The following is a 19587-nucleotide window of genomic DNA, read 5'->3' as shown; positions in this document are numbered from 1 at the left end:
ACATAAAAAGTTAACTATTAAACAAGCATCCTGTTTTCTTCAAAATATTATCCCATTTCACAAAGCAATGCCCCCTTTAAAAAGCTCCCTATAGCAATTCAACCCCATTTTCTCCCACATAACCACAAAACTGAAAGATCAGAGAGAAAAACCTGATGTTGAAAAGCATTCAACTAATGCTGTGTTATATTGCTTCAGTTGCAGGGAAGGAAGTCAAAGCACAAAAAGTTAACAGACTTCCACAGGAGGACTAAAGGAGATGCTGGTAGATTAATTCTGAGATCCCATTACCTGTCTCCATGGGTAGGTAACCTAGGATTGGGCTAGGAAATGTAAGCCTCCATGAGTTAAGAATTTGACTAGACTATAAACTTAACTTTATATTTTTCACTTTTAGAATGTTATTGTGATTGAATTTTTTGTCTTTTCTTTGAATGGTTTGTGGTTTTAAAAATTGACTTTTATTAAGAAGAAAGGATTTTAACTTGAAACACCAGCTTGAGGATGCTTTTATGTTCAGCCAAAGCTAAAAAATCTGGACTCCTTCACATACCAAGTCACATGTGCTAACAAGCTCCATCTAATGCTTCCGTCTGGGGACAGTGAGCCCTGAGGGTGTTTGGAAATGTGTACAGGCATTTTTGGTTGTCACAGTAACTAAGGAATGCCTCTCTTAATAGGTTTGAGACAATCCCATATAGCAAACTAGTAACAATTTTGGTCAAAATAATAGTAGTTCTCCCCAAGACAAATTTATACATGCTCAAAGATAATTTACTTATAGGGAAATTTGAAACATATACATCTTAGAGTTTTCATTTTAACACACCTATCTAGTATTATACCTGGGACTTCCCACAGGTCAGAAAGAGATGAGTACGATGATCTGATGATCTTATAAAGAATCATAATTAAAGAATGAAAAGAATCTCCAGACTGACTAAAAACATGCCATACCTTTTGATCTTACACAGGCTGCCAAACATTCTGTAGTATTGAGTTCATTAAAAGTTTGGTCATCAAAAGGGCCAAGTATGATCCTAACACCCTCCTTTTTGGCTCAGAGAGTAAAAGACTTCCTGTTTTAACCCTGAGCTTCCATCAGGTAAACCAGTTATTTCTGCAGTTTGGCACTACTCTTACTTGGAAATCTAACAATATTCAGGATTCACTGAATAATTCAGTCACTGGAAACTGTGGATTTCTAGATGTACTAAGGAGCTTTCATCATCTAGACTTAAGCCTTAAAGACAAACAAACAAAATACATGAATTTATATTTAAAAAATAGTCTTGTTTTGGTATTTTTGCAGGCCCTATCATGTTAGTGTACTGAAGGGACTAATCTCTACCTTACTTCCTGTGAGCTGAATAGAAATTTTTAGGTACTGCTAAGCTATTCCATATCATCCCTCTCCACAAAAATGCACTCATTACCACAGAGTCCAGCTCAGGAATATGATAGCATTGGACAACAGTAGCAAATAAGTTGATGATTTCACCTTCAAGAACCTTCTGGATTGCACCTGCAGCATGTACTTCTAGCCAAACTAAACCTATGCCTCAGTGGATCTTAAATTCTACATAATCCATTCAATGGTAGAATCAGATTATAGTTTATACTGACTTTTATTTTGTAAGTATTGAATAGGTCAGTCTTAAGTAGTAGCAAACATGACTTTTATTGTCATGATGATAGTCATCATGATAGCCACCAAGTAGCAGGGTTTTTTGAATTCCAGAAACCAAGGTTGGGACAAAAATCAAATGTTTATCTTACTATGTACTAGGTAATATTCTAAAAATTTTGCTTTTATTAATTTATTTAACCCTCACAATTAAGTAATAAGCATCAATTCTATTTCTCTTATGAACGGATGCAAGAGAAATTAAGAAAAAGTATGCAAGGTTACACAACCAAGCCTTATATTTGATTTCTATCCTAAGCAGAGTGGCACAGATCTGCTTCTAATCACTAAGCAGTTTGAACAAGTGCCCTCTTAAGTTAGGTATTATTGTTCCAGCTCTCCCAAGGCAGGAAACTAAAGTTGAAAGAGAAGGAAAATGTTGTAACCACTGGGATTGTTTACAAATACCTTAGTTCTCCTCCCTTCTGACATGAGAGGATTGTACTTCTCCACATCCTGAGAATAGGTGTGGCTGTATAACTTGCTTTGGTCATAAAATGTGAACAAAAGTGTCAGAGAAACATTAAGATCCTGCATACAATTAGCATATTCTTATCCTCCCTGCATTGATAAACGATTTGTCAAAATGAAACCTTTTATTACTGTGGATCTTTGAGTAGCTTTCTTGGGCACCAGTATTCTTCTGAACTTATGTTGGATGTATAAAGGAAAATTTTTATTCTGGTAAACTCCTGAGATTCAGATTAAGGATGAGGAAGGAGTGTTTGCAACCATAACATTATCTAGCCTAGGTTGAGTAATTTATCCAACCAATTTTCCCAAACTTCTGTAGGCTGATACTTGAATTTAGGTTTCTCTGACCCAGTAGTTCATGGGGTTGTTTTTGGTTTTGTTTTTGTTTTTCCTTTTCCTTTCATTTATCATTTCTCTTTTGGTAGTTCATGACCAGCATCAACTTAACCTTAGTTCTTTTGCTGGCTTTTTAATTTTATGATAGTAAATACACTGCTTAAAAAGTTCAATCTGATGTCTATTGTAAGTCAAGGATTCAGGGCCTGTAGCAGAAAGTCTTTGTCATTCTCAGATCCAGTTTTGGTCTGGAGCCTCAGAATATGATCACCAGGCTCTTGAGAAAATGTTCTGCTCTCTCAGTTAGAACATTCAAATTCTGGCCACAGACTGTCTGCAGCAGTATTATCTAAAGAATTGTAATTTGTCTTGAGTGTTACTCAAATTTCTGACTGCTTATAGTTTTCATGATGCAAGTTAATATATGACTTTGCCATGTTTTAGGTAAGTTGTCACTCAAACACTTATATAATTTATATAATCATCCATTTTATATATCACTATATATATATAGTCACCAAATTATCCAGGTTATAATATTTAAATTCAGAGTTTAAGGGTTCCAAAATCTGCCAGCTGAGTGAGTAAACAACTGAGCTAGGTAGCACTCACTGGTGCGACAGTGACAAAGGAGAACCAATGAGATTCTGAACCTCCTTCCTGAGGATCATTCTCCTGAAACTTAAGGGAGTAAAAGATCCAGGGGATGCTGCCTTTAGCTTTCTTTGAGTCACTGAATGACAAGAAAGTGGGTGTTCACATAAGCTGGGAAAGACAAAGAAGATGTTTTATCTACTAACCTACCAGGGTTACCTTTTAAAAGACATGCGATTTTCTATTTCTTGAAAATTGATGCTATTTGGTTACTTTAATTCTTACAGTAACTATAAGGTTAGTTTATTCACTTAACCACAAGATCTCTAGCTTTTCATTGAACAGCTCTTTTGAACTATTTTAAGTTTGTTTATAATCCTGACTCATTCTGGAAATGACTGGAGGCAGTTAGATGATATGTTTAACCTTAGCAAATATCCATTAAATGCTATAAAGCAAATACATAAAATGAACTGTTCGTGGAATAAATTGCTTATTTTGGAGTTTTGTTACTTTTTATTTAGAAATTACAGATTTTAGGGGATTGCAAAAATAGTATAGAGTGATCAGATCGTGTACCCTTCACCCAATTTCTCCTAATAGTTACATGAACCTCCTTCCTGAGGATCATTCTCCTGAAACTTAAGGGAGTAAAAGATCCAGGGGATGCTGCCTTTAGCTTTCTTTGAGTCACTGAATGACAAGAAAGTGGGTGTTCACATAAGCTGGGAATAGTATAGTACCTTCTCAAGATTAGAAAAGACTTTAATGCAATGTGTGTATGATTTTATGCCATTTTGTTACATTTATAGATTCATGTAACCACCACTGCAATTATATAGATTATGCCATCAGCACAAAGATCTCCCTTTTTAAGAGTACACCCACTCCCTTCCCTCCACCATCCTTATTACCTGGCAACCACTAATCTCTATATCATCATAATATTATTTTAAGAATATTCTAATAAAAGTATTGGTATTTTTACTACATAAAAGTTTTATTTCCATGTGTTAATTAGAGCATTAAAAGTCCAGAAGATCTCAAACATACCCAGATTATTTTTCATAGTAAATAGTGGTAGTTAGTGTAAACATTTGTATTGGAATGCCAATTTTAGTCACTTTTTTCTATAAACATACACATTAAATTTTTCTACTGAGGTATAATTGTCATATAAAAGTATGTTAGTATCAGGTATGCAACATAATGGTTTAGTATTTTTGTGTACTACAAAATGATTACCACAATAAGTCTAGTTAGCATTCTTCTAGAAACTTTCAATTATGCCCTTCAATACTATTAATTATAATTGCTGTGCTGTAAACTATCTCCCCATAACTATTTTATACTCCCCATATAATTATTTTATAATTAGAGTTTGTACCTTTTGACCCATTTCATCTACCTCCCTCTCTTCACCACTGGTGAAGTTCTCTATGAGCTTGATATTTTTAGATAATAAATATAATTTTAGCTAATATATATGTTAGATCACATGATATTTGCCTTTAATTATTTTACTTAGCATAATGCCCTCAAAATTCATCCATGTTGACATTTTATTCTTTTTTATGATTGAATTCTTTTTTATGATTGTGTGCATATGTACTTTATATATCACATTTTCTTTATTCTTTCACCAAAAATTATGTGGCTAGATAGTCTCAACATCTCTGGCATTATAAACTATGCTAAAATAAACACACGGATGCAGATAGTTTTTGACATAGTGATTTTGATTCCTTTGGACAATACCCAAAAGTTATATTGCTAGATCATATGGTGGTTATATTTTTAATTTTGGACACACCTTCATATTGTTTTCCATTGTCGCTAGACCAGTTTACAGCTCGATCAATATCCTCCTTGTTATTTCAATTTTTGTTTAGTAATGGCCATTCTAATAGGTGTGAGATGATCCTATGATTTTGATAGCATTTCCTTAATAATGTTGATGCTTCTCATGTACCTTGTGACTACGTATATTCCCCCATATGCCTTTTTTCTTTTTAATGTCTGTATAGATCCTCTGTCCTTATTTTATTATAGAGGTTTTTGTTGTTGTTGTTATCAAGTTGTATGTAGTCTATATATCTTGGATATAACCCTTTATAAAATACACGATTTTCAGAAATTTTCTCCTAGTTAGTATTGGCCTGTTCATTTTGATAATGATTTTCTCTGATCTGTGGACATTTTCTGATTGATTTAATGCCACTTATTTATCTTTGCTTTGGTTGCCTTTGCCATTGGAGTCAAAAGATCATTGTCAAGACTACTGTCAAAGAACTCAAGATCTAAGTTTTGTTCTAGCATCTTTTATGGTTTCAGAATTCACATTAAAGTGTTAAATCAATTTTTAATTAATTTTTGTGGTATAACATGACATTCCAGTTTCATTTTTTGGCCTGTTAATAAGGAAACTGCCCTTTCCTGGCTCCTATATAAACTAATTAACTGTGGGTTTATTTCTGAGGCCTATGTTCTATTTCATTTATCTGTGTGTTTGATTTTATGCTAACATAAATCTATTTGGATTACTATATGTTATACTATACTATACATTATTATACTGTACTGTTTTGATTACTAGTAATGTACTATTTTGATTCCTATGACTTTGCAGTGTAGTTTGAAACATGATGCTTTCCATTTTATTCTTCCTTCTCAAGTTGCTTTGACAATTTAGGGTCTTTTGTGATGCCATGCTGTGTTTTAAGATTAGTTGTTCTATTTATTTGAAAAAATGCTATTGGACTTTAGATATGAATTGCATTGAATCCATATAAAAATTCCCTTGGGGCAATCTCAATATCTTAGAATTTTCATTGTACAGATCTTTTGCCTTCTTGTTTTGATGCATAGCACTTTCAATCATTTTTCTATTATATATATGTATGTTAAACTTTATATATTTAAGAAAATGAGGACTTGATGACTTTAACCTCCTTGTTTAAATTTGTTCCTAGGTATTTTATTCTTTTTGATGAAACTATAAATGGGTTATTTTCTTTTTTTTTAAATTTATTGTGCATACAGAACTGGGGTACAGGCCAGAGACTCAGGTCGGCGAGATGCTTCACCAAAGACAGAGTGGGGAGCAGAAAAGGCAGTTCAAGGAAGTACACTGCTGAGGGGAGCGGTGGGCGGGTCAGGAGAAATGGGTTATTTTCTTAGTGAGAGTTTAGTTAGTAGTGTATAGAAATGTAAAAGATTTTACATATTGATTTTGTATCCTGCAACTTTATGATTTTATTTATTGATAGAGTCTAGGGCATTCCAGGTACAACATGATGTCACCTACAAGTACTGAGAGTTAATTGCTAAATCATCTCCTTTCTAGAATCAGTCTATTTAGATTTTTTTTTTATTCTTCATGAGTCATTCTTTGTAAGTTGTATGTTTCTAGGAATTTATCTATTTCTTCTGAGTTGCCCAATTTGTTGACAATTTGTACCTAGTCGTCTCTTCTGACCCTTTGTATTTCTGTGGTATTGATTGTGACCATTATGAATTTATTTGAGTCTTGTTTTGTGTGCCTGTGTCTAGCAAAAGGGTTGTTAGCTGTATCTTTTCTATTTTCTTTATAGGTTTTTTTTTTTCATTTATTATCACTCTTATCTTTGCTATCACTTTCCTTCTAACTTCTAGCATCACTTGTTCTTGTCCTCCAGTTATTAAAAGTGTTTAGTTAGGCCATTTATTTAAAAATTTTCTTGTTTCTTGAGGTAGACATTAATCCCTTTTTATCTGTTTTTGCTGCATCCCACCATGCATAGCATTTTCAATCATTTTTTCTATAATATACATATATTAAACTTTTTATATAATTAACAGAATGAGTACTTGATGAGTTAAACAGCATAACCATTTACTATTTGTAACAACTAGCAAATAAAGCTTAGGTGAAACTTAACATTGCTTTACATAATGTGGTCCATCCAGTAGGCCCTGAATTTGATCTAAAACCAACTTAATTATGGTACCTTTATAGTATTATTTGTTTGTTCTGGAAGTGGTGATCTGATGTAAATCCAAGTACGAGAAACTTTGATTTAAAAAAACAATCTTCCATTTAGAACAGCATGGGCAGTCACTGTACTAATCCCTATAGATATACACTAGGTAGGAGATTATTGCTAGAGGTAAATTCCTATAAATATATATTTATTGCTATCATAGCTATTCCACAAGACTTAAATACATAATTGTTTCTCTGGCCTCCAGAGTCAGTGATCTAGAGTCAGCAGCACACAAAAATGGGGATACCAGATTCAAGTTCCCTTTTACACAGCAGAGGGAGAAACAAAGAGAGAGTACCTACCAGTCCTCCTCTAAGGAGACTATTCCAGCAAGCTCTTATATGTATGTGTGATATTAGATATCTGCCCTTCCAACCTGTGTTTTAACATACGAGGTGAGCCTCGTTCACTTTTGAGTTTGGACATGCTTAGCTACCTCTCAGCTGGGGTCCATGGCAGATATCCAAGTGTGTGAGTCCTTCAAAACTCATCTACTGGATCACTAGAATCTGTGGGTCTCAGAATACAAGTTTCCATATTTTACAAAGCTAGATGTTTTAGTGATTTGTCTCAAAGTTGGAAGTCTTAAAGATTGTGGTACCCAATGTGAGTCTTGACTCTTAGCTCTTTCAAGAGAAACTCCATGTTTTCATGTCCCTCCAGGTTATAGACAATAGTGAGGTTTATATAAGATTGTGTCCCACTTTCTCCTACCTATTTAATGTAATGTTCTTCTTGTTTGCCTGATCTATAGCCATTACTCAACCAGTCTTTAGGTTTTCTTAAGAAGAAATTATTCCACATAGAACTATAGACTCTATGTAGAAGAGCGGAATTCAGCTTCTTTTAGTCAGCACTTTGAATCAGAATTCATGTGATAATTTTTCCATGTTCAGTGAATAAATCTGTCAGTGTTGTTAGAAGCATATAAACTTTCAACTGATTAACAGGCTGTCAGTATATCTAATGAGGAGAAAGAAAAAAAAATAAGGTGAAACTTAAATACCAGTGCATGCTAAAAAATTTGCTAACAGAAAGTATTTGACATTATCTACACGAAGTATATTCTTTGATTAATATGTGAGGATAGGGATAGAAAAACATGAAAGAATAAAAACCTCGTCTATTGAAAGGAGAGATTATTTGGGCCACTTATCTAAAATCAAAACTCAAAATACTGTTCTTAAGATCTTCAAAAGATTTGGCTCCATTTCCAGGTATTATATAGCTAAATAAGGTGAGCTATGTTAAACCTTAATAATCTGTCACATATCTTTAAAGCTATCATTTGAAGAGTCATCAGTTTAGAGAGAAGATTTGAAAGGCAACAGGACTCTTCTCAATCCTGTCGTATGCCAGTGTTATATTTACTAAGACATACCATTGTTGAATTTATGATTATTTTAAAAAGAAGCAAGAAGATAGTGTTATAGTACATGAATAAAAGTCAAAATAAAAATCTCATTAAACTAAAATGACAGGCCTGGTTAGATAATATAAAATTGGATGAGTATAAATGAAGTCCAGTCTTTGGGATCATATAGCTAACTGCACAAAAACTGCATGGGAATATAGGGCTTGTCATCAGTATATGTGGGAAAAGATTAGGATTTTCCTAATGTCTAGCTTTAATCATCCACCAAGTGACATGCTATTTCAGAAAAACACACTGTAAAATATATGTATATAATAAACATTGTATACAGATACATAATATTTATACGCATATATGTACTATTTGCACATATATATACTTATATATGTAATTTGGTAGTTCACATTCACAAATGTAATATCTACAATAAGATAGAAATTTGTACTACTCTATTTTTGTCAGTCATACTGTTCAAGTAGCTCTGTTTTCACTTCTGTAAAGGTATAAAGAAGGAAAAAACATGTCTAAAATGAGAATAATGTGGTAGAGAAGATTTAAAAAAAAATAAATTGGTGAAAGACCCTTAGATACATTTATAACTTCCAGCAATAATTGACTAGAGCAAGGGTAGTGGTTGATAAACTTTGTTTATCCCAATCACAAAGTATATAACTTGGACCAGTCACGGAAGCACAATGTAATACAACATAAGAGAAAAATTCTTGGCCATATTTAGAGGAATTCAAAGGTGGAGCAGGCAATGAGTCCCTTATCACTGTAGATATTTATGCAGAAATTTCAATAGTTACTATGGGTATGTGTTATAACAGTTATCTAAACTATGGAAATATTACAGTCTCTTCAATCCTGGGATTTTGTTGAATTTGTATCAGCATTTCCCAGGTATACCACTTACCAACTTGGGTATGACTTATCTTCTCTGGGACTCAGTTTCCTCCTATTCAAAAGACTGATGGTGATTTTTAAAGCCATTGGAGAGATTAGATGAGGTTGAAAAACAATAGCAGTAGTTTGATTCCAAATCTCCCCATCACTCTCCCAAAATAACCATAAGGTCAACAAGGACATCAAATAAAACTTCATAGAAACATTGTTACAAGACAGAAAACATTACAACATTTATATTACTTAGGAGGAAAAAAAACAAACAGATTCTAACAAATATCCCAGTACCAGCATACCATCACAGCAAATAAATGGTTATGTGAACTCAGGGCAGGAGGCAGAAGAGGGAACTGAAATGATTCCCTGAAGAACAAAGGGGAACAAGAAGATAGATTACGCCAACATCATCACCTCCAGCCGGAGGAAGTGAAACAGTACACAAAAAAAGTCAAACATATTTAGTATTTCATCACCCTGGCTGTAAGAAAGGAACTTGAATGAGTTCAGAACCTGGAGTAGTGACAGAAAGGAAGTGTTTCTGGGAGAGGGTTAGAGAGAGAAGTGAGGCTATACCCAAGGATCTGAGATAATGGAGGGGAAACAACAACAACAACAACAAAAAAAAAAAAACAAAAAAAAAAACAAAGAAAAAGATCTTGCTGAATAAGATTGGTTGATTTTTTTCCCACATCACTTTTTTTTTTTAAGATTTATTTATTTATGCATACAGAACTGGGATACAGGCCAGAGGTACGGAGGGTGAGAGGATTCACCAGAGACAGAGCGGGGAGCAGAACAGGCAGATCAACGAAGTACACTGCTGAGGGGAGCAGCGGGCAGGTCAGGAGAGGTCTGCCACGCCATGTGGTCACCTCTGGGGCAGGCGGGGATCGAACTCATGCGGAAGTGGCTTTAGGTTCTCAGTGCTGTGCTTTAACCCGCTGCACCACCAGAGAGGGCCCTTCCACATCACTATTACAGTAATAATACTATAGTTTTGCAATATGCTACCATTAAGGAAAATTAAAAGGACTTTGGTTTCTGTATATTTCTTATAAATCATGTGAATCTCAAAATAACTTTTTTTTAATTTTAAAAATAACTTAAATTTTTATCAAGTTAAAAAATAGGCAACATTAAATTATACTGGTTAGAAATTTATACTTGTGGTAAAGCTAAAGAAAAGAAAGTTACTGCCATAATAGTGAGTCAAGTGGTTTCCTTTCTGAAGAGGAAGAGGTTGTCACTAGGACAACCTTGAAAGTTTATAAAACTTCTGTAGCTTTAAAATAATTAAGTTTATGTTTTTAACAAACTATATAATAACAGGTGCTGATTTGTATGCCACAATATGTTAACCACTTTCTGGGACACAAAGAAAATTTGGTTGGTTTTAGAGAGTATAACACTTTTAATAAAAAGTGATTTGTTTACAACACAGTAATATTGGAACTTACAAATAAAATAAAAAAATGATAGACTATTCACTAGGAAATTAATGATCTTGTATTAAATAACTTGGGTAAAAAGGGCATGGAATAAAATTGCTGAATTTCTGAAAAATGATAATTAAGTCATGCTATACCAGAAGTTATATAGTACACCAAAGCAATGATAAAAGAATTATTTTGTAACTTTATATACCTATGTATATATGTATTTATGTCAATAAAAAGAGATTAATAAAGATAAATGAATTAAAGTCCTAACTCAAAACATTAAGCAAAGAACAAAAGAAGTAAATCCAATGAAAAAATGAAGGAATTAAAGTAAAAGCAGAACAAACCACTAGCTAATTCAATCAAGAAAGGAAGAGAAAAAGTCATTGATATCTTGTTTATGAAAAATACTTGAAAGTTGGAAATGGGTAATTTCTTAGGCAAATACAGCATACTAAAACTGACCCAAGTAAATATAAAAAAAAAACTCTGACTATCTTTGATACAAGTAGAAAAATTTTTCCTAAGTATCCTACATAATAGCACCCAGATCCAAATAATCACATTGGAGAATACTATGAAGCTTGTAGAAAACGGGCAGTTCCAATGCCACATAAATTGTATCAAACTCAAAAAATAAATTTCAGTTTCTTTTTATGAAGCAAATATTGACATCTAAACCTTATAAAAATAGTATAAAAATTTCAGACCAATATCATTTGTAGATAATGGCATAAAAAAATCTTAACTAATAGCAAGCTCACTGTGACATTAAGGAATTGATATATTATATCCAAATAAAACTTACTTCGAATTCCAAAATAGATAGAAAATAATTTACTATTTTAATCAGCCTTTGAAGAAATATGACATGCAGTTCTTCACAGATATTGAGAACTGACATTGGCAAAATTCAACATTCATTCCTAGTAAAAACTTTTAGGAAGTAGTAATGAATGTCTATTTCCCTTTCCTCAGGCAATACATAGTGGGAGCATTCCCAGTAAGGTTAGTAGCAAGATTAGAAAGTACCTGTATACCATGTATTATCATACATTGCCTTAAGATAATCAATAATACAGTTCACCTAGAAAAACAGGTACAGGAATAATAAGATATAGATTAAAATCAGTCTATTTGTAGGGCCCTCCCTGGTGGCACAGCTGGTTAAAGCACAGCATTGAGAAACTAAAGCCACTTCAGTATGAGTTAGATCCCCACCCTGGAAGTGGTCCACATGTTGAGGCAGACCTCTCCTGTCTTGCCCGCTGCTCCCCTCGGTAGTATATTTTGTCAATCTGTCTGTTCTGCTCCCCACTCTGTCTCTGGTGAATCCTCTCACCACTCCTGCTCCTCTGGCTGGTACCCCAGCTCTGTATGTATAAATAAATAAATGTTTTTAAAATAATCAGTCTGATTGTAGAAGACATGATAGTATACATGGAAAATCCTAGAGAATCAATGATAAAATGAATTCAAGCAATAAAAAAAGTAAGCAGCAGTATACAAAACCAATATGTAAAGATCAGCAGCATTCATATACACAAATAGTAACCAGATAGAACACATAATAAAAGCACAGAACCATTTAAATTGGTAACAAAAGTGTTGACATAGTTAGGAACAAACTTCACAATAAATGCTCAGAATCTGCAAAGAGAAAACTATAAAACTTCTACAACATAAAAATAGTCTTGAAAACATGAAAGATGATTCTCGCTCTTCACTAGCACATCTCAGCATCAAGGTATCAGTTCTCCCTAGGTTAATTTGCAAATGTAATCTCATCCCAATAAAAATTCCAGTGGCCTTTTTTATAGAACTAGATAAGTTGATCTTAAATTTCATACATAAGATCAATAGTGTCAGATGCAGGGGAACTATGGAGCAGAGGGGAGCTGAGACAGGAAAGTTTACAAAATTCAAAGTGTGAGAATGGGAGATGGGTGTGTGTTGCTTTCTTTGAAGCTGGAGAAAAAAGGTTGCTAGCCAAGAAATGGAGGCAGATCTTAAAAAGTGAGAACGATTACTAGCCTACAGCCAGCAAGGAAATAAACACCTCAGTCCTACAATTGTCATGCTCCTAAGTTCTACAAACAAGATGAATGATGTTAGGTGCTATCTGACCCTTGGAGCCACAAAAAAAAAAAAAAAAAAAACAGCCTTAATAACACCTTGATTTAAGCCTTATGAAATCAACTGAGAGCCAGCCAGAAACAGTTTCAAAGCTATAGTGACTGAAATGGAATACTATTGTCTCAGGAATAGACCAATGTAGTAATGTATCGGGTAAGAGAGCCTGCATAAAAATTGTGTGTATGATAGATATCACTATAAGCCAATTGTTACAAATAAAAATGAGTAGTACTAGGGCAATTGGTTAACAAAAAAAAAATATTTAGATTGTTACCTCCTATTGGATAGCAAAATAAAATGTAGCTGGATAAAAGAGATTATTATTTTGAAAAGTTTAATGAGTGAAAGATTATATGATCAGACGATTGGAGGAAATCTTCAAAAACTCCCATGATAAAGGGCCAATAAAAAAGATAATCAAACTTTCATATCAAAATATGTCAAACAAAATGTGAAAACATCATAATTTGGGATAATATCTCTAAAACCATGACAGTGAGCGGATTAATAACCATAATATATAGATGTTCTTAAATAATTAAAAGACTTAAATAGAAAATGGGAAGTATATCAAATGATCAGGCAAAAAGAAGATATTAAAATGAGTAAAAGTATCAACAGCAAGAATAATCACAAAAGTTGCTAACACTGAGGGCAATCTCTCCTGATTGAAAAGCTAAGTCTTCATGAAATGGTCCATTGGCTTAAAGGTACATAAAATTGAATATCTAAGTTGGTGTGATATATCTTTTGAGTTGCAATTTTAAAAGATTTGGACTAGATCAATGAAGTATAAAATTCTACTCACAACTATAATATGTGGTTGACCTTGAGATTACAACTTTTTCCCAGAGTTAATGGAAAGAATTAGACAGTTTTTGAGGAATATAATTTTTTAAATGCTAGCTTATTCCACAAACAACAACAAAAAAACGTACTATAATGATAAACATAAGTACTATAGGATTTGGATTGTTAAGACACAATGGAACTCTGTGTGCCACTGAGATCAGAGGGTGATTTCTAAAATCACACATTTGAAGCAGATGACATTGACCTAAGTTTGCTTACCCTGATATATAAACTAGCATGAAGTACCATGATGGAGCCAGAGTTGGTTAATTTTCGCTGGTCTCTGCAGGGACACTTCAGTATAGATACAAAACAGTGATGAGATAAATGTTTCAACTGCAAATTCTCTATCTATGAAGTAGAAACTACCAGAACAAAGTTGTGGCATGGTTTTCTTTCCTCTTTATGAGACAAGATAATAGTAAAAGAAAAAGAGTAAGAACAACAAGGTGATAATAGAAATGGGCAATAAAAGCATTTTAAGACTCTGTTAAGTGGGTTAATTTTATTTTTAACTTGCATAGGCATAAAATAACTATTTCACAATTAGGAATAAAAAGATATCATTCCTCTTTGTTTATCAAAGTACCCAGAATTCAAGTTTAGTATAAATTATTGATGATATAGTGAAAGCCACCTTTTTTGATCAAATTCTTAATTTTACAAAAACTGAAAATAAAAATCTCAAGAATAGCTAGTAAATTATTATTCATTGTGCTCCCTTATATGGAATTACAAGGGGAAAGGACAAGGAAGAACTACTACCAGATATAAATATGTTCTACAAAGCACTTTCATTAATCAGTATGGTATTGACACAAGAGAAAGCTATCAAACTTGTTTATTATGATAAAAACTACATATAAAAATTCAGTTTATTATAAAAATGATGTCTCAATTCATTCAAGAAAAGATACTCTGTTTTATATATAGTGTAGGGACAACTGGATAACAATTTGGAAAAGAGATAAAAACAATCATAAGAGTAAACTCTAAATAGATCAGAGAGGTAAGTGTAAAACACAAGTGCTAGAAGAAAATAAAAGTTTTTCCCTATAAATCTGTTTTAAGGAAAACGTTACAACTATGATCTGAAATTCAATATATAATAAAAGGTTAGTAAATTTAAGTACTCTCTAATAAATTGTATGGCCAAAAAATATATATCACAAATAAAGAGTTAAATTGTTATTTATAAATACAGTATTTGGCTTTATATTTCACAGTGAGAGAGAAATAAAAACAAGTACCAAACTCTTCTTAGTAAGTTCTTCATTGTAATGGTATGAGTAAAACAATTCTGAAGCTATATTAAATGTACTAAAGAATTAAGCAAATGACTGAATATGTTGAAATTGTTGAAAGCCAGATTATTGACTGTATAAGGGCATATGAATATAGACAGCTTGAAGGAAGGAGCCCTTTGGGAGTAAATTGCTACTGGAGATATTAGTGACATCTCAGTTTCTAAGATATGTATATGAATGTCCATGTACACATATAGTTATGTATTTGTGTCTGTGTAGTAGAGTGCAGGTGTTTTTCCTAAGTGTAGGTATAGTTAGGTAGATAGATAGATAGATAGATAGATAGATAGATAGATAGATAGATAGATAGATAGATGATAGATAGATAGATAGATAGATAGATAGATAGATAGATAGATAGATAGATAGATAGATAGATAGATAGATTTGTTAGATTACTGAAAGAGCCAGAAAGCAAAAAGTTGCAAGAGCAGCCAGTAATCCTAGCATCCCGACCTTGGTTCTCACTCAAAAGAATCAAGCCTTCTAGGAGCAGTAACTAAATGCAGGGTTCAGGGACAGTAGCTTGCTTCCTAGGAAAATAGACTGGCTGTAGCATCCAACACTGGTTCTCTTCGCTTCAAATCTTAGCAATCCACCGTCTGTTGATAGGCTTTTCAGTTCATTGTCCTAGTTTGCTATGAGATTTTTAATAATCCTCAGGATGTTCAAGAACTTATGCCAATCCCAAATTTTTTCTTACTCTTCTCTCTTATTCCTGCAAACATTTCTTTAAAGACCATACAAAACTTGGATTTTAATTTGCATCATAGTAAACTTCTCTTATTTGCAATCGATTTTACGTGTCTATGTACCCACATTTTATCTGACATTATAAAATATTACCAAAATACAAAGGTCAGGAAAATTGGTCATAGCAAGGTAAGCAGCATACACTCTATCATCAGGCGTTTAATACAATAGAGTAAAAAATCATTGAGAGGATTTGCAGTGCAGGTGTACTAACGTTTATTAGCTAAGAATGTACCCTACAGACTTGCAGCTGACAATGCAGCTATCCCCAAAGTTTGAGGGAAACAACATCAGCAGTAAATTACATCTCAATGAATTGGCCCTTTATCATTTTCCAGGAAGTCATCTAAAATTTTTATTACCAATAGGATTTTACTGGGGATCACAGTTTATGTCAGCAGCCTCCTATCTGTATCCTTTCTTTGAGGTAGTGCCTGATTAGATAGGGTAGGCAGAACACTCACCTTCACCCACAACTGCTCCTGCAGAAACTGGAGACGGTATCTGAGATCTGATTCAGATAAGATATTGGGAAATAGGGACAGAACATGCTTCTTTCCTTGGACAATATAGTTAGGGCGAGGAAAGTCAGCTGACAGTTCTTCTCAGGCTGTTAGAAAAGGTAAGAATGACTAACTGACACCCAAGAAGGACCTGTGTTATGACACTTTTCTGTAGTTTGGGCGTGAGCTCAGTACTCTTTGGCAGGCCCCTTTTGCTTCTGCTCCACACTACTAAGCCATTTTCCCTGTTTTGTGTGTGCTTTTATGGCTGCTTCTGCTGATTAATTCTGGCATACGGAAGTTCAAATGACTGTTATAAGTTCAAATAATTGTGTTTGAAGCTCATCCAATATTAATTTTAGTGATCTGCACCATATTGTCCCCAATTTTAATGTTTGCTTAATTTTCTTTTCTCTGGATGAAAAGGGAGATTCAAACATTATGAAGTGAACATCAGATTTTTCTTTTTTCTTCTCTATCCCTGAACTGCTGAGTACAGTACTTTCAAGTGCTTATGGGAAGGATTAGAAGTAAAGGGTGAAAAAGACAAATAGAAGCTTTTTCTATTGTAGCCTCTGAAGTTCCATGAACAGAATGAAAGTTCAGTTGAGGTCTATGAAAATATTAAGAGATGCCAAAAGGCCAGCAGCCAGCATTTGTGTCTTTGTGAAAGATCTGAATAGTTACCCACAAGTAGGAAATTTTAAAAACTGTGGTGGTGATTTAATAGTCAGAGTGAGAAACATAAGAAAAACATTTCTGTGATGATTAGATTTGTAAACTTGTAAATGAATTTGTCCACTGATGTTGGTTCTCTAAGTATATAGAGATAACTGAAATAAATATTGAGACTTACAAATGACAATTATTATTTAATGATGATTCAAATTAATGTGACTTAACTTGAAATTTTTAGTGAAGGGTAGTAATATTCATAATTATAGTCAAGATTTGTTCGCAACCAGCAAATATGTAAACCTCTAAGATGTTTCTATTTTTAAGTATTCAATATTAATCATATGACATTGTAGTAAGAGGTTTTCAGTAGTATTAATCATGATTGGTTCTTAATTATTTTATGCTTCTGAATATTTAAACTGAAAATATTATCTGTTGATTCATCTTTTTAAAAAGCTATTAGCCACATAGTAGAAATATTTGACAATATAAAAATTGAAACCAATGTCAGAAGTTGGAAATGCTCTTTAAAAAGTGTAATTTGTGATGGGAAACCCAAGGGGTTGCAACTGAGATGGAAAAATACACACAAAAAAAGTAAAAATAAACTAATATAATAAAAAAAAATTGTAATTTGCATTTTTCTCTCAAATTTTATTAATTTTCCCATTATTTAAATAACTACATAATTTGGGAGTACAACTTCTACCTCCACTTGTGTACCATCATAAGTGACAAAAATAGGATTAAGGGAAATATTTGGAATTTTAGTTACAAATAAAAATAAACAGGTAAATACTTAGTCAATGATAATTTCCTTTCTAATAAGTATAACCAATAGTTTTAACTTTACTAAAATTTCATTTATTGCTTTTATACCAATATGGGCAACTTTTCTATTTAATACATATTAAGTTTGATACATATTTGACTGTAATGATAGACAAGTAACAGTAGAGGGCACTTTAGTTCTCTTACAAAATAAAACGACTCCTAAAGCCTTTTTATAAATCATTGAAACAGACAAAGGGAAGATTTGAATTATCTGGTAAACGTAAAATAAAAATGTGAAGCAAGTTACTCTGATTCTCATAGCCTAATAAAAGATATAACAGGGAAATGGCAGCTTCTTTTTTAATCAATCCACAAATCAACTGAGTAACTTTAAAACAAAGTGTCTCCAATCTTCAAATTGAGAATCCATCATTTCAAGAGCATTCCATTTTGAAAAGTTTCCTTTATTTGGAAATTGTCTGACCTATTGACTGTACTTGGTTTAAGTTAGTAAAAAGTGGGCCCTCCCTGGTGGCACAACATGTTAAAGCACAGCACAATGAAGCTATCAGAAGTTAACTGCAGCATGAGTTCAATCCCCACCAAGGAGGTGACTAACATGGTATGGCAGACCTCTCCTGACCTGCCCACTGCTCCCCTCAACACTGTATTTTAGTCACCCTGCCTGTTCTGTTCCTCACTCTGTCCCTGGTGAATTCTCTTAGCCCTGGCATCTCTGGCCTGTAACCCAGTTCTTGTATGTATAAATAAATAAATCTTATTAAAAAAATAATAAAAAGTAAGGTTTAGGTATGAAACAGCAAATAATAGAGAAGACAATGACCAATTTAATCTACATAGTACTGTTCAGTATATAAATGATCTCAGGCAAGTCATTACAATTCCCTAGTTGCAATTTTTTGCATTTTATAATGAGGTTCTATACATGATCTGATGAAACACTATCATTCATTTTTATTTTATATGCTCATTAAATTTGGTTATCTACTACCCAACTTCTCAGTAGATTTAACATTGCTTAACCTTTTGGAGAGTAAGAACCAACTTGAAAATCTTACAGAAGACATTCCTCAAAAAGTATCTATGTTAGAAAAATGAATTAGATTAATATCAGGAGATTCAAGGACTTGCAGAAATCAACCACTAGACTCATAAGTGACCCATAGATACTAAGTCAAAGTGTACAAATTTTATAGTTCCCGCATATTCAAAGATTATTCCTAGAAATTTTTTATATGCTATTATTAGATCAGATGGACAATGGAACTGTAAAATTGAGGGAAATTTACCTCATATAAAATAATTTCCGACTTTATTCCATAAGCAACAAGTACATAAAAGTTTTCAACCAATTATGTGGAAATTTGTGTTATAAACAGCAAATTCAGAGAATGGAATGTAAAATATGTAGAAATAAAGATTGGAAACAGGGAAATCACTAGTAATTCTGTTAATGCAGTTACCTGGATGAGGCATAATGACAATTAGTTTTAAAATCTTCCAGAAATTAAGGATGTTCACTTTGCTTAGATTGGCCTGCTTTGATTCTGTATAAAAAAATAACAAGGCAGAAAGTTTTCAAACACCAAAAGATATTGGAAACTGGCCATTATTTCCATCTTCAAAGCCAGCAACAACCATTTGAGGCCTTTTTAGACTTTGAATCGCTTTTCTTCCTTTCTTTTCTACAACTTCTCTCTGACTTTAGTTAGGAAGTGCTTTCCTCT

At 33.1% G+C, this 19587-nt stretch overlaps 1 long non-coding RNA gene across 1 annotated transcript in view; it reads left to right on the top strand.

Annotated features, from left to right (window-relative positions):
• The first annotated feature begins 252 nt into the window (after window positions 1–252).
• Window positions 253–19587, top strand: part of LOC105853599 — a 37244-nt gene continuing 17909 nt past the window's right edge. The window contains exon 1 of the long non-coding RNA XR_001145426.1: window positions 253–303. This is a non-coding gene — a long non-coding RNA (uncharacterized LOC105853599). The remainder of the gene's footprint in view (window positions 304–19587) is intronic.

This window comes from Condylura cristata, unplaced genomic scaffold (assembly GCF_000260355.1).
Source record: "Condylura cristata isolate star-nosed mole 26May11 unplaced genomic scaffold, ConCri1.0 scaffold00001, whole genome shotgun sequence".
Taxonomy (NCBI): domain Eukaryota; kingdom Metazoa; phylum Chordata; class Mammalia; order Eulipotyphla; family Talpidae; genus Condylura; species Condylura cristata.
The sequence above is the reverse complement of the archived record's forward strand: the minus strand, read 5'-3'. Positions and strand labels throughout refer to the sequence as shown.